This window comes from Cherax quadricarinatus, chromosome 79 (assembly GCF_038502225.1).
Source record: "Cherax quadricarinatus isolate ZL_2023a chromosome 79, ASM3850222v1, whole genome shotgun sequence".
In the NCBI taxonomy this organism is placed as follows: domain Eukaryota; kingdom Metazoa; phylum Arthropoda; class Malacostraca; order Decapoda; family Parastacidae; genus Cherax; species Cherax quadricarinatus.
In genome coordinates this window covers 14,333,156-14,347,293 of record NC_091370.1, presented here as the reverse complement: position 1 = coordinate 14,347,293, position 14,138 = coordinate 14,333,156, and the positions used below count along the sequence as shown (strand labels likewise).

General features: G+C 43.1%; 1 protein-coding gene across 14 annotated transcripts in view; it reads left to right on the top strand.

Moving 5' to 3' along the window:
* Positions 1 to 14,138, top strand: part of LOC128702693 (putative uncharacterized protein DDB_G0271982) — a 152,988-nt gene that overhangs the window by 45,426 nt on the left and 93,424 nt on the right. For 9 of the 14 annotated variants that reach the window (XM_053797078.2, XM_053797077.2, XM_053797091.2 and 6 more), the window contains exon 2: positions 11,061 to 11,269. The exons of the other annotated variants lie outside the window; for them this stretch is intronic. The gene's annotated coding sequence lies outside the window, so the exon portion shown is untranslated. The remainder of the gene's footprint in view (positions 1 to 11,060; positions 11,270 to 14,138) is intronic. 14 annotated transcript variants of the gene reach the window in all.

The window sequence follows — 14,138 nt, the reverse complement described above, 5'->3', positions numbered from 1 at the left end:
TACAAAGTTGAAAAACGTTTATTTTAGTAGGCTAGAAAATGTTCATCCCAGCAGGTTGGAAGATGCTTATCCTACAAGGTTGGAAGATGTTTATCCTACAAGGTTGGAAGATGCTTATCCAACAAGGTTGGAAGATGTTTATCCTACAAGGTTGGAAGATGCTTATCCAACAAGGTTGGAAGATGCTTATCCTACAAGGTTGGAAGATGCTTATCCTACAAGGTTGGAAGGCGTTTATTCTAGCAGGCCGGAAAACGTTCATCCTAGCAGACTGGAAAACGTTCATGATATCAGACTGGAAGATCTTATCCTACAAGGTTGGAAGGCGTTTATCCTAGCCTAGCAGGCTGGAAGTCGCTTATCCTACAAGGTTGAAAAATGTTTATCCTAGCAGTGCGAAAGACGTTTCTCCGAACATACCATTAAACGACACCTAGTAATTTGGGAGATGTGAACTAGCAGGCTATAAAAAACGTCTCATGGCCTGCTAGAAGACGTCTGCCATTACCATCATGATTTACCACACTCAGTATAACTTATATTACTCAGTATAACTTATACCACTCAATGTAACTTATTTCCTCAGTATAACCGTTATCGCACTCAAGGCACAGATTACACTATTACAAAAATAACATATTTTTTCTTTCTCTCTTATGCTTGCTTTAAGTATACACTTCACTTTCATGTCTGTTTCTTAATAGCTCTTATTCACGCCACTGGCGCACACACACACACACACACACACACACACACACACACACACACACACACACACACACACACACACACACACACACACACACACACTTCGCTTACAGTCCCAAATTTGTTCTTGGCAGAATACACAAGTGTTGAGAGTTTGAAGGTGATCAGGAGAGGCTTTCTAAGGTTATCACTCTTGAATGATATATTAGACATGTATGTAACACTTGGGTATCTTTATCTTTATTCAGGAGGAGTTTGAGATAACCAGTCGCTCAGCCTGGAGTCGATGTAATCAGTCTTATCAAGATTGATGGACTGATTGCATCGACTCTAGACTGAGGCACTGATTATCTCTAAACTCCTTCTCATCTTCATAATTCTTCCTTGTATAGGACTGATGAAGCCACTGTGTGGCGAAACCTTTCCACAATAAAGACAAAATTCTTCCTCGTATAGGACTGATGAAGCCACTGTGTGGCGAAACCTTTCCACAATAAAGATACCCAAGTGTTGTACATGTGTCTAATTTATCAACTTGTCGGTTCTCTGGACCATTTATCTACATTAACACACATAAACGAAAATCGCCAGTATTCTGTATAAAATGGACCAGAAGACATCATCATGCAACAATTATAGGTAAGTAGAAGTTACTTACCTATAATTCTTGCATGAACCTTTTTCTTGGTTACAGTACACCGCCGGTGTAAATCTGAAACAAATTGCCCCTCAAGGAAGGTTCCTTGATGTTGGTGAGGGGCTCTTGATTTAGGGAATTGGATCTGTGCTCCAGTTCCCCGAATTAAGCCTGAATGCCTTCCACATCCCCCCCCCCCAGGCGCTGTATAATCCTCCGGGTTTAGCGCTTCCCCTTGATTATAATAATAATAATAATGAAACAAATTGCATGGGACATTTCGAAGTTATAAACGAAAAATCTGGAAGAAAAAAAAGTTCGGGCAAAAGCTTAAAAGATATATACCCTTTCGGGGATATGTAATGACAGTACGATCAAGACAAGTGGTTATTTGCATAGCATTTGCATTGTGTAAACTCCCTGATAATGTGCAAGCTGAACTCGTAAAAATATAACCAGGTCTATTTGTCCCCGACAATGACGCCAAATACTGACTAGTTCCAGAAATATAAAAAACAAGTGTAAACACATGCACTTGTGCGTGCGCGCGGGCACACACACACACACACACACACACACACACACACACACACACACACACACACACACACACACACACACACACACACAAGTGGCTCCTAGAATTTAGCCCTACTAAGTGCAAAGTTGGAGAAGAACAAAGAAGACCTCAGACGGAGTACAGGCTCCAGGGGAAGCAAATATCACTTACCTTGGGTTGAGTGTCGTGCTAAGCATATCCCCTGAGGCGCACATCAACCAAATAACTACCGCAGCAAATGTTCGTCTGGCAGATCTGAGAAATAACTTTTCGACAAAGAGGAGAAGAATTGAGAAGGTGAACAGGGACAGCATGTTTCACATCTGGAAGTTGAAAACTCAAGAGTCAGATGGATGTTAGAAAGCATTTCTTCAGCCTTAGAGCTGTCAGGAAGAGGAACAATTTGGAGAGTGGAGTAGTAGGGAGGGATCCATAGAGGTACGACAAGGCTCCTTTAGCCGGGAGAATGGACCTAGTAGCGACCAGCGAAGAGGCGGGGCCAGGAGCTGTGACTCGAGCCTTGTAGCCACATATAGGAGAGTACACACACGCACGCACACATCATCTCATCACGGTATGTAACGTTATGTAATTCAGAGTATAAATGCTCATATTAGAGTCGCAGTTAAGCTCTGATTATGTAAAACCGTCTAACTAGGACCCATTCGGGCACCATTAGTGATACTCGTGCATATTTCAACGTTTCCTGTCTGATCTTATCCAGGCTAAATGTACGTATTTTTTTTTAATTATATAAACTTAACGTAACGAAAAACTGCCGGAATAAATGTAGAAGTTTTAAAGAAACCAGATCAACCAGACTGTGATGACTATGTGGGCCAGCAGGCCGCTAACACCAACAGTCTGGTTGAACAGGCAGTCAGCTGAAAAGCCTGCGAGGGTAGTAAAACTCTCGAAACCTGTCGCAGGTATATGCCAGGTATAATGTGACTTAAACAAAATAGTATTTGTTAGATTTTCCATGAAACTTTTAAGACACTGACGATGGGAATCTCGTAAAAAAAATAATAATGTAGCAAAATGATAGTAGATTGAACTGTGAAGTGCAGCAGTATCCATAACATTAAACATCGCATTAAAAAAAAAATTGTATTACCAATAGATCCTCCTCGGGTGGTCAGAAGTATCGCGCTCATCCTATAGTCATCGTACTCAGGCAGCAGTCTTTTTTTACAGTCAAGTGATTACATTATCACACGAGGGAAGAAAAAAAAGTCGCCATGCCTTTAATTGGCAAAGTTGTTGTACATAAAGGGTTAAACCCATCTTCAGGTGCGGCAGCAGTCCTTGTGGGGCGGTAAGACAGACAAACTGCAGTGACTTGTGATATGTTAATTATATTTGCTTGTTGGCCAGCCAGGGTGAGCGCTTGACAATGGCCCTCCACTAAGCTAAACATGTTTGCTACTCCTCACAGCCTAGTTTGAAAATGTCACGTTGGGTGTCTTGGAAAGATAGTGTGTGCTTGTCTCTTTTGGTATGTTTTATTATTTAGTCGTGTGGAGGGCCAGATTGTTGGGCCTTACACTCTCATTGTATATATAGATACAGTGGAACCTCGGCACTCGAACTTAATTGGATCTAACAAATTTTCTCTTTGGTTGACTGTTATCGCTAACTCTCTTACGCCCCATGGTGACTTATTTATACAAATAATATAAAACAACACCAAAAATGCGAAGAAACACGAAACAGTTTACAGCGAATTTCGGGCAGGTCGTGTTTGTTTGGTCGAGTGCCGAGAAAACGGTCGACTACTGAGCGATTTTACCAAACTTAGCGTTCGAATACCGAATTATTCGAGTATGGAGCTGTTCGAGTACCGAGGTTCCACTGTATACATGAACCCCAGTGGAACAACGTTGTGGATGTAACAAAAATTGAGGATAATTATGACGTGATTAAAGAAATGTAATAAGCAGAGTTCTACTCTTCTATCTAAATATGTAAATACTATATTCCTTCGTAGGAATGGTTTCTACTGGGAAAGGTGTGATAGTTTTCACGTGTGTAGTCACTTATTCGTGGCTGGAGGGGTCGATGCTCAGCTCTTGGTCCCTGCCTAGTGTGTGTGTTGTGAGAAAGGTAGCATATCAATATATAGGGTAGCACAGCATTACACAAAGTAGCACAATTGTGTATAGTAAACACAACAATATATACAGAACACAGTAAAAAATAGGAAGCACAATATAATATATATATATATATATATATATATATATATATATATATATATATATATATATATATATATATATATATATATATATATATATATATATATATATATATATATATATATATCACAGCAGAAATGCAAGGCACGCATAACAAAGCACAACATCATACCAGTATTTAACACACAAAAAAGTTGTTGCTGCCAGACCTTTAAACACAAACTTGTCCCATATTTGGGTGATTTTTTTTCATCCTTTTTTTTTTGTCAAAATCTTTCGCGTTAGCCAGGTACTTTCGTCTCTTTCCTCATTCTATTTTATTATTATTATTATTATTATTATTATTATTATTATTATTATTATTGTTGTTGTTGTTAATTATTATTATTATATTGCATTGTTTATTTATAATGCACTTATAATCATTATTGTTATAATAATTATTATATTGCGATGGTAGAAGAAATTTGTTTACTGTCATTAAATTCCTAATTTGGCATGCAACTCTAAGTAAACTGTTTTAATTATGTGTACACCTCACCTGGGTTGTGTAAACTCTGCTTTATGTCATGTTAAACTTGGACCGCGCACATACACACACACACACACACACACACACACACACACACACACACACACACACACACACACACACACAGTGAGTAGTATGTTGAAGCGCTGATATTGGAGGCTAGGATTTATATTTTAAAAGCTGAGCGATGCAATATGGGAGTCTCTGTTTCTGAAATTTAGCGGTAACTATTGAAATTCGGTACATATATGGGACACTTGTTGAACGCTATTTATTCCTGTGCTGTTTAGGTGTTTGTGTGTATGTTGGTGTTGAGTTTTCTTTCATGTATAGGTGTTTTATGTTTTTCTTGTGTGTATGTGGGTGTATGTAGGTGTTTATATCTGCTATACACGTGTGGATGTGCTTGTGTGGGTGTTCTCAGAGGTTTGTGGGAGTAGAGACTAAGCTCCTGGTCCCAGGAGAACGAACACACATAAGCGAGTCACAAGATGTTAGGAATTACTTCTTTTGCCTTAAATTGGTCAGAAAGTGAAACGACCTAATCCTCGAAGTACTAAAGGTAGGATCCGTACATTGCTTAAAAAATAGGTATGACAGGGCTCAAGCAGCCAGAAGAGCGAAACCAATAGCGGCCTGCAGAAAAGTGGAGCCAAGAGCCGAGACTTGACCCCTGCGACCACAATTAGGTGAGCGCACATACACACACACACAGACATACACACACACACACACACACACACACACACACACACACACACACACACACACACACACACACACACACACACACACTCATGGAAAAGATTGTCAGGAGAAGAATGGTGGAACATCTAGAAAGGAATGATCTCATCACCAGCAGACAACATGGTTTCAGAGATGGGAAATCCTGTGTCACAAACCTACTGGAGTTCTATGACATGGTGACAGCAGTAAGACAAGAGAGAGAGGGGTGGGTGGATTGCATTTTCTTGGACTGCAAGAAGGCTTTTGACACAGTACCACACAAGAGATTAGTGCAAAAACTGGAGGACCAAGCAGGGATAACAGGGAAGGCACTGCAATGGATCAGGGAATACTTGTCAGGAAGACAGCAGCGAGTAATGGTACGTGGCGAGGTGTCAGAGTGGGCACCTGTGACCAGCGGGGTCCCACAGGGGTCAGTCCTAGGACCAGTGCTGTTTCTGGTATTTGTGAACGACATGACGGAAGGAATAGACTCTGAGGTGTCCCTGTTTGCAGATGACGTGAAGTTGATGAGAAGAGTTCATTCGATCGAAGACCAGGCAGAACTACAAAGGGATCTGGACAGGCTGCAGACCTGGTCCAGCAATTGGCTCCTGGAGTTCAATCCCACCAAGTGCAAAGTCATAAGGATTGGGGAAGGGCAAAGAAGACCGCAGACGGAGTACAGTCTAGGGGGCCAGAGACTACAAACATCACTCAAGGAAAAAGATCTTGGGGTGAGTATAACACCAGGCACATCTCCTGAAGCGCACATCAACCAAATAACTGCCGCAGCATATGGGCGCCTGGCAAACCTCAGAACAGCATTCCGACATCTTAATAAGGAGTCGTTCAGGACCCTGTACACCGTGTACGTTAGGCCCATATTAGAGTATGCGGCACCAGTTTGGAACCCACACCTAGCCAAGCATGTAAAGAAACTAGAGAAAGTGCAAAGGTTTGCAACAAGACTAGTCCCAGAGTTAAGAGGTATGTCCTATGAGGAGAGGTTAAGGGAAATCAACCTGACGACACTGGAGGACAGGAGAGATAGGGGGGACATGATAACGACTTACAAAATACTGAGAGGAATTGACAAGGTGGACAAAGACAGGATGTTCCAGAGACTGGACACAGCAACACGGGGACACAGTTGGAAGCTGAAGACACAGATGAATCAAAGGGATGTTAGGAAGTATTTCTTCAGCCACAGAGTAGTCAGTAAGTGGAATAGTTTGGGAAGCGATGTAGTGGAGGCAGGATCCATACATAGCTTTAAGCAGAGGTACGATAAAGCTCATGGTTTAGGGAGAGTGACCTAGTAGTGACCAGTGAAGAGGCGGGGCCAGGAGCTTGGACTCGACCCCTGCAACCTCAACCAGGTGAGTACAACTAGGTGAGTACACACACACACACACACACACACACACACACAGATGTGTCGCAGGGATGTTAGAAAGTATTTCTTCAGTTATAGAGTTGTCAGGAAGTGGAACAGTGTGGAGAGTGATGTAGTGGAAGCAGTCTCCATACATAGCTTTAAGAAGAGGTATGATAAAGCTCATGGAGCAGGGAGAGAATGGACCTAGTAGCGGCCAGTGAAGAGGCAGGGCCAGGGGCTGTGAACCTACCCCTGCAACCACAATTAGGTAAGTACTCAGACACACACATACACCATCTGCCGACCTATACATACAAAAAACAACATTGCGGGGAGTTCAGTGGACTACTGCACTAGCTCGTGTATTGGTTATGTCCTCCGGCTATTATGCTCGCTAATGGACAATTGACAGAGGAATTTCAAGTCAGATCTGGTCCGGTCTTCTGTGTAACTCCTCCCCCTTCCTGTTTAACCCCCCCCCCCACTCTTCTGTATCTCTGTTAAACCACCTCTTCCACTATCTGTTCGTCTTTATCATCTTGGCTGTCTACTTCTTCATCTACCCCTTTCTGCCTGCATCTTTATTTACCTCCTCTTATTTCTCTGCCTAAACTCTTATCTATGTTCCTTTTCTTTATCTACCACCTACCGTTTCTTTACCTACTACCCGCCGCGTCTTTGTCTGTTACCCGTCCCTTTATCTACTACCTCCTCCCTTATCTACTACCCATCTCTTTACTACTCGTCCCTTCTTTATCTGTTACCCGTCGCTTCTTTACTACCCACCCCCATCCTTATCTACTACCCGTCCTTTCTTTAATTACTACCTGTCCCTTCTTTATCTACCTGTCCCTTCTTTATCTACCCGTCCCATCTTTATCTACCCGCCCCTTCTTTACTGTCTTCCTCTTCCATTCATCTATAAAATTTCACACACACACACACACACACACACACACACACACACACACACACACACACACACACACACCGTCGGTAGCCTGCCATTGTAGTCGCTGCAGTAGTTTACCTGAGTGAAGCCAAGGTTAATCTTTTTGCTACGCTGCCCCTGGTCTCTGTTACTGCCTCACCGCTACCACCACCATCTTCACTTTGAGCAGTAATACCATTAAAGCCACCATCCTGAAATCCACCACCACCACTATTATCACTGTCAATACTATCATCACCACTGCTACCATCACCATGGAAGGATTTACCATCTGTGACCGTGATATTCATAAAATAGTGTCTTCAGCACACGAGCCACTGACCCTCCTGCCATGATTCCTGCTCGTGACTCACCTGTGTGTGTGTGTGTGTGTGTGTGTGTGTGTGTGTGTGTGTGTGTGTGTGTGTGTGTGTGTGTGTGTGTGTGTGTGTGTGTGTGTGTGTGTGTGTGTGTGTGTGTGTGTGTGTGTGTGTGTGCGTGTGTGTGTGTGTGTGTGTGTGTGTATGTGTTTGTCTGTGTCTCTGTGTCTGTTCTCACTTGCCTATTTCTAGCTACACATGTCGAGTCTCAGCTCCTGGCCATGCCTCTCACATACCCTCGCAGGCCCTATCATACATATTCCTTAAACTGTATATGAAGTCTGCCGCCTCCTTACACTCCTTAAGTTGAAGAAATGCTTCCTAAGATCCGCGCAACTCATTTTTTTTTTGGGGGGGGGGCTTCCAATTTTGCCCTCCTGTACCCGTTTTTCACCTCTCGAACAATCTATCTCTGTCCACCCTCTCAGTTCTTCATATTATGTTCCGTCATTATCCTACCACCCCTGGCCCTTCTATCCTCCATTGTCATCAAGTTTCCCTTAACAGCGGGACTAATCTTGATGCTATCCTCAGCACCTTCTTTATTTAACATGCTTTCTCAGGTGAGGGTTCCATCCTAGCGCTTCATTCCCTAAGAAGGGCCCGACATGTATATAGGGTCGTTAATAACCCTTTGTTTATATTTCTGAAAGGTTATCCTGGATTTGACAAACGAACGTTTGTTGCAAAGGTTATTCAGTTGATATGTGCCTCTTGTAAATGTACTCGAGGATCGCCACAATATTACTTTCGCAACCGCAAGGAAAATGCTAGGCTGGATTATTAGATTATTCACGGATAACTCGCATATAAGAGAAAGAAACTTGTGACGACGTTTCGGTCCGACTTTGACCATTAACTAGTCAAGTGTCTAGTTAATGGTAAGACACATATGCAACAGTTAGGTATCTTTATTTTGAAACGTTTCGCCTACACAGTAGGCTTCTTCAGTCGAGTACAGAAAAGTTGATAGAAGCAGAAGATACATGAAGACGATGTAATCAGTCCATCACCCTTAAAGTTTTGAGGTGGTCAGTCCCTCAGTCTGGAGAAGAGCATTGTTCCGTTGTCTGAAACAATATGAAGTTGAAGTGACAGAATCGGGCCTTATATAGTGCCAGGAAGTGAGACGTAGGTTGATTTGGGAGGGCAGGTCCCTCTCAAACCCAGCCGTTCTCACTAGTAGAGGTTGTCGAAGTTGATGGTCTGTACCAAGATACCCTTGTGTTGCAGTGTCTGACAGAATGAACATTAAAATGGTATAAAATACCGACAGATTGTTAGGTAAGACACATATAAGACACATATGTTCATTCTGTCAGACACTGCAACACAAGGATATCTTGGTACAGACCATCAACTTCGACAACCTCTACTAGTGAGAACGGCTGGGTTTGAGAGGGACCTGCCCTCCCAAATCAACCTACGTCTCACCTCCTGGCACTATATAAGGCCCGATTCTGTCACTTCAACTTCATATTGTTTCAGACAACGGAACAATGCTCTTCTCCAGACTGAGGGACTGACCACCTCAAAACTTTAAGGGTGATGGACTGATTACATCGTCTTCATGTATCTTCTGCTTCTATCAACTTTTCTGTACTCGACTGAAGAAGCCTACTGTGTAGGCGAAACGTTTCAAAATAAAGATACCTAACTGTTGCATATGTGTCTTACCTAACAATCTGTCGGTATTTTATACCATTTTAATGTTCTGTCTAGTTAATGGTCCAAGTTGGAGCGAAACGTCGTCTTGAGTTTCTCCTATAAGTGGGTTATCTGTGTATTATTCCAGTCACGGTATTGTGACTTTGTCATTTTGATTATTATTATATTCCCTTTGAACAGTAAACACTAATATTTGATACACTGGATAATTCAAAACAGCCTAAACAAGACAGAGCCAATGACGATTCTCTTCAAGTCTGCTGCTCGCTCTTGGCTGTAATATTGTTGTATACTAATGTCTCAAGGTCAGTTTTCTTTAGTCAGATTCCTAGCCTCTGTTCCCAGAACCTATACTTAGTTTCCGGTCTTCTTTTTTCCTTGTACAATTTTCGTAGCCTTATATTTGCTGTGGTTGAATTCCAGTAGCCACTTACAGGATGAATCCTGTATTTATTGAGATTCATTGTAGCCTCTAAGGCATGTATTTATACACACACACACACACACACACACACACACACACACACACACACACACACACACACACACACACACACACACACACACACACACACACACACACACATACACACACACACACACACACACATCACAGGGATGTTAGGAAGTATTTCTTCAGTCACAGAGCTGTTAGGAAGTGGAATAGTCTGGGAAGTGATGTAGTGGAGGCAGGATCCATACATAGCTTTAAGAAGAGGTATGATAAAGCTCATGTAGCAGGAAGAGTGACCCAGTAGCGGCCAGTGAAGAGGCGGGGCCAGGAGCTGTGACTCGACTCCTGCAACCACAACTACGTGAGCACACACACACACACACACACACACACACACACTAGTAGTAAAGAGAACATCTTGACCTCCTTGAGGCGCTGTGCGTGTGTCTGATGAACAAGTCAGGACTGATGAGAGGGTGAGGAGGGGGTTGTAGTCTCGGCGTGGGGGTAATCTTCAAGTAAGTTGGGGTGGAGGTCGTCATGGAAGGTGGGGGGGGTCGTGGAGGTAGTCAGGGAGTTTAAAAAAAGATGACCTGACTGAAATGTGACTCTGCTGTTCTTTAGTCTGTGTACTTCAGTTTAATTTTGTTTATTATTATTGTTATTATTGTTATTTTGAAGTTTATGTTCGCCTGTTGTTATCAACATCAATGTCGGCATTATCATTATTGTCAGCAATAATGTCATCATTATCGGCATCATTATCATCAGTGCCGTCATCATTATCATCAATGTTGTCACTATTATCATCACTGTCATCAGTGTAGTGTTTACCTGCTTGAGATAACGTTAATTGTGTGTGTGCGTGTGTGTGTCGTGTCAGGACTCGCATGAAGGCGCAAAACACCTTGACCATCGCTGCTGTAAGAATCGCCTACGGGAACGACCTTTAAAGACGACCACGCCAACGACTCCCAAGACGCTTACTAGAACGACTCCCAAGACGCCTACCAGAACGACTTCGACTCCGCCTACAAGAACGCCTTCCACAACGGCCGTGGCTACCAGCAGCGTTCACCATACGAGAGTTTTGTAAGTACCGTCTCCCTTGTGTTACATTGTTGGATTGTGTTGCATGCTGCTCTAAACCCGTGTGAGTGGTGGAGATTGGGGGGGGGGTGCTTGAGCCTCCGTCCGGTGATGACTGACCGAAATGACTAACTTTGGCTGCTGCTACTGACTATCATGATTGGGATATGTGACTTACATTGCTGTTCTCTCTCTCTCTCTCTCTCTCTCTCTCTCTCTCTCTCTCTCTCTCTCTCTCTCTCTCTCTCTCTCTCTCTCTCTCTCTCTCTCTCTCTCTCTCTCTCTCTAGGAGCTGAGTTTTGGAAGATAAGAGGAGCTGACAGTTCTGAAAGATAAGAGGTGCTGACAGTTCTGAAAGGTGAGAGGGACTGACAGCTCTGATACAGACGCTGGCAGCTCTGAAAGATACAGGAGCTAACAGTTCCGCAAGAAAAAGTAGCTGACAGCTGTGACAGACTGTCAACATATATCCCCCTGTCAGCTATCATGTAACGGGGAATGAAAAAAAAGAGAGACAGCTAAAATTAAAAAAACAAAAAAAAACCAAAGGGTAAAGGGGATAGTTCCCTTTGAAGGGGTTCGTTAGTGGCCGCTCCGCCCCCTTGGAACACGATTTTAGTGGACGATATTTTCCCCTGGACAGTGTAAAAAATATATGAAGCATTGGTAGGCATTTTTTTTTTTAAAGAATTTTTTTTAGAAAGTATATATGTGGTTATGAGTGTTGGTAACTATGTGGTATGCTTTATGTGGTGACTTGAACGTCTATACATACATATTGTTATTATTAAGGACAAGGTATGCATATTAGATCTCGTGTTGTGGGTTATAAGAACATGGGAAGTGAGGAACACTGCAATAGGCCTATTGGCCCATACTGGGCAGGGCTTTCTCAACTACCACCCGCAAACAAAAATATTTGCCCATCCCATTTTCAATGTTCCCATCCCATTTTCAATGCAGGACAGGGCAGGCCGTCATAGGCGTCTCACTATTTTCCAATATACACTTGAATACTGCTTCCTGCTCAGCCTTCAATGTTTCCCACTCTACGATGTTTCCTTCCCACCTACCACTAGCCCTCGCCATCACCTGCTCACAGCTCACCACTCCCACCACCACCCCAGCATTGCAACACTTCAACACAATTACAAGTGCTCTGCACAATCACGTCTACTGCCTCACTCCCAACTCAGTCATTCTTGCATCGCCAAAATTAACATTCCCAGCGCTCACGAACTAGCATATATTTCTATCGCTCACGAGCTAGCATATATTTCCATCGCTCACGAACTAGCATATATTTCCATCGCTCACGAACTAGCATATATTTCCAGCGCTCACGAACTAGCATATATTTCCATCGCTCACGAACTAGCATATATTTCCAGCGCTCACGAACTAGCATATATTTCCAGCGCTCACGAACTGGCATATATTTCCAGCGCGCACGAACTAGCGTATATTTCCAGCGCTCACGAACTAGCGTATATTTCCAGCGCTCACGAACTAGCGTATATTTCCAGCGCTCACGAACTAGCATATATTTCCAGCTCTCACGAACTAGCGTATATTTCCAGCGCTCACGAACTAGCATATATTTCCAGCGCTCACGAACTAGTTTCTTCAGTCAAATACAGAGGTAAAAGGTGTAGTGAAACAAAGATGATGTAATCAGTCCATCAACTTTGGAGAAAAATTATTTGAAGTGGTCAGTCCCTCAGCCTGGAGAAGAGTTCAGTTCCATGGTCTGGAACGATATATCGTTCCAGACCATGGAGATCAACTTCTCCAGGCTGAGGGACTGATTACCTCAAATACGTTTTCTCCAAGGTTAATGGACTGATTACATCATCTTTGTTTCATTTCTTCTGCTCCCTTTGTATTTGGCTGAAGAAGCCTACTGTGTAGGCGAAACGTTTCGTCAATAAAGATACCCAACTGTTACTTACGCTTTTTAATCTTCGTTTCCTCGTCTCCTGAACGCGTAAGATGGTAGATAAATCTTAAGATACTCCTGTATACGCTTAGATAAATATATCTTAATTGGTTTGAGTCTGAGAACGAGCCTCCGGGGCGATTAACCCCGGAACTATCAACAAATATAATGTCAGACTGCAGCCAGAGATGGTAGATATGAGCCAGATAAACGGCAGGCTGTAGCCATACAGGTGACAGGCTTGATACAAAGAGAAGGCAGACTGTGGTCAAATAGATAGCAGGCTGGAGCCAGATAGACAGAGGGCAGAGCCAGACGTTGCAGGTGGAGTGTAGGTGTGTGGCTAGTGAGGTGTAGCGTGGGTGCACTCAGCAAGGTGAGGCCCTGGGAAGCTGCCTCAGGCAGACTTCCCGCCGACTCCACGCTGGAGTGGATATCATTTGTACAGGCAGCTTTATCCCTGAGAGCAGCCAGACCAGGAGCTGCAACACAGCTAGCGTGATCCCAGGTCTGAGATAATCTGTGACTTGTGTTGAAAATATTCTACCCACTTCATCTCTTGTACACTTCCTCCTAAGGAAATTCTGTCCTTCCCTTTAAAGACATGGGGATATTCTACACAATAAATTGACTTGCCCTTCGATCTCCTATTGTGTTGGTGCACAGAAGCATGCTTCACCGTTCCTTGGCTACCTTCAGACCAGGTTCACATGGTTCCTGTTTCCCATCTAGATTTTTGATGATGAGTGAGAGACATGTGTAACACTAGTGTTGCAGATACTCAGCTGTTGCACATGTGTCTTAATCATCATTTGGTGTTGCACATGTGTCTTACTCTTCAGTACACAGCCCGCACTTAGGAGACTGAAACATCGTCATTGTGACTTTATTCTTGAACATCAAAATGGTATACAATACTGACAGGTTGGTAGG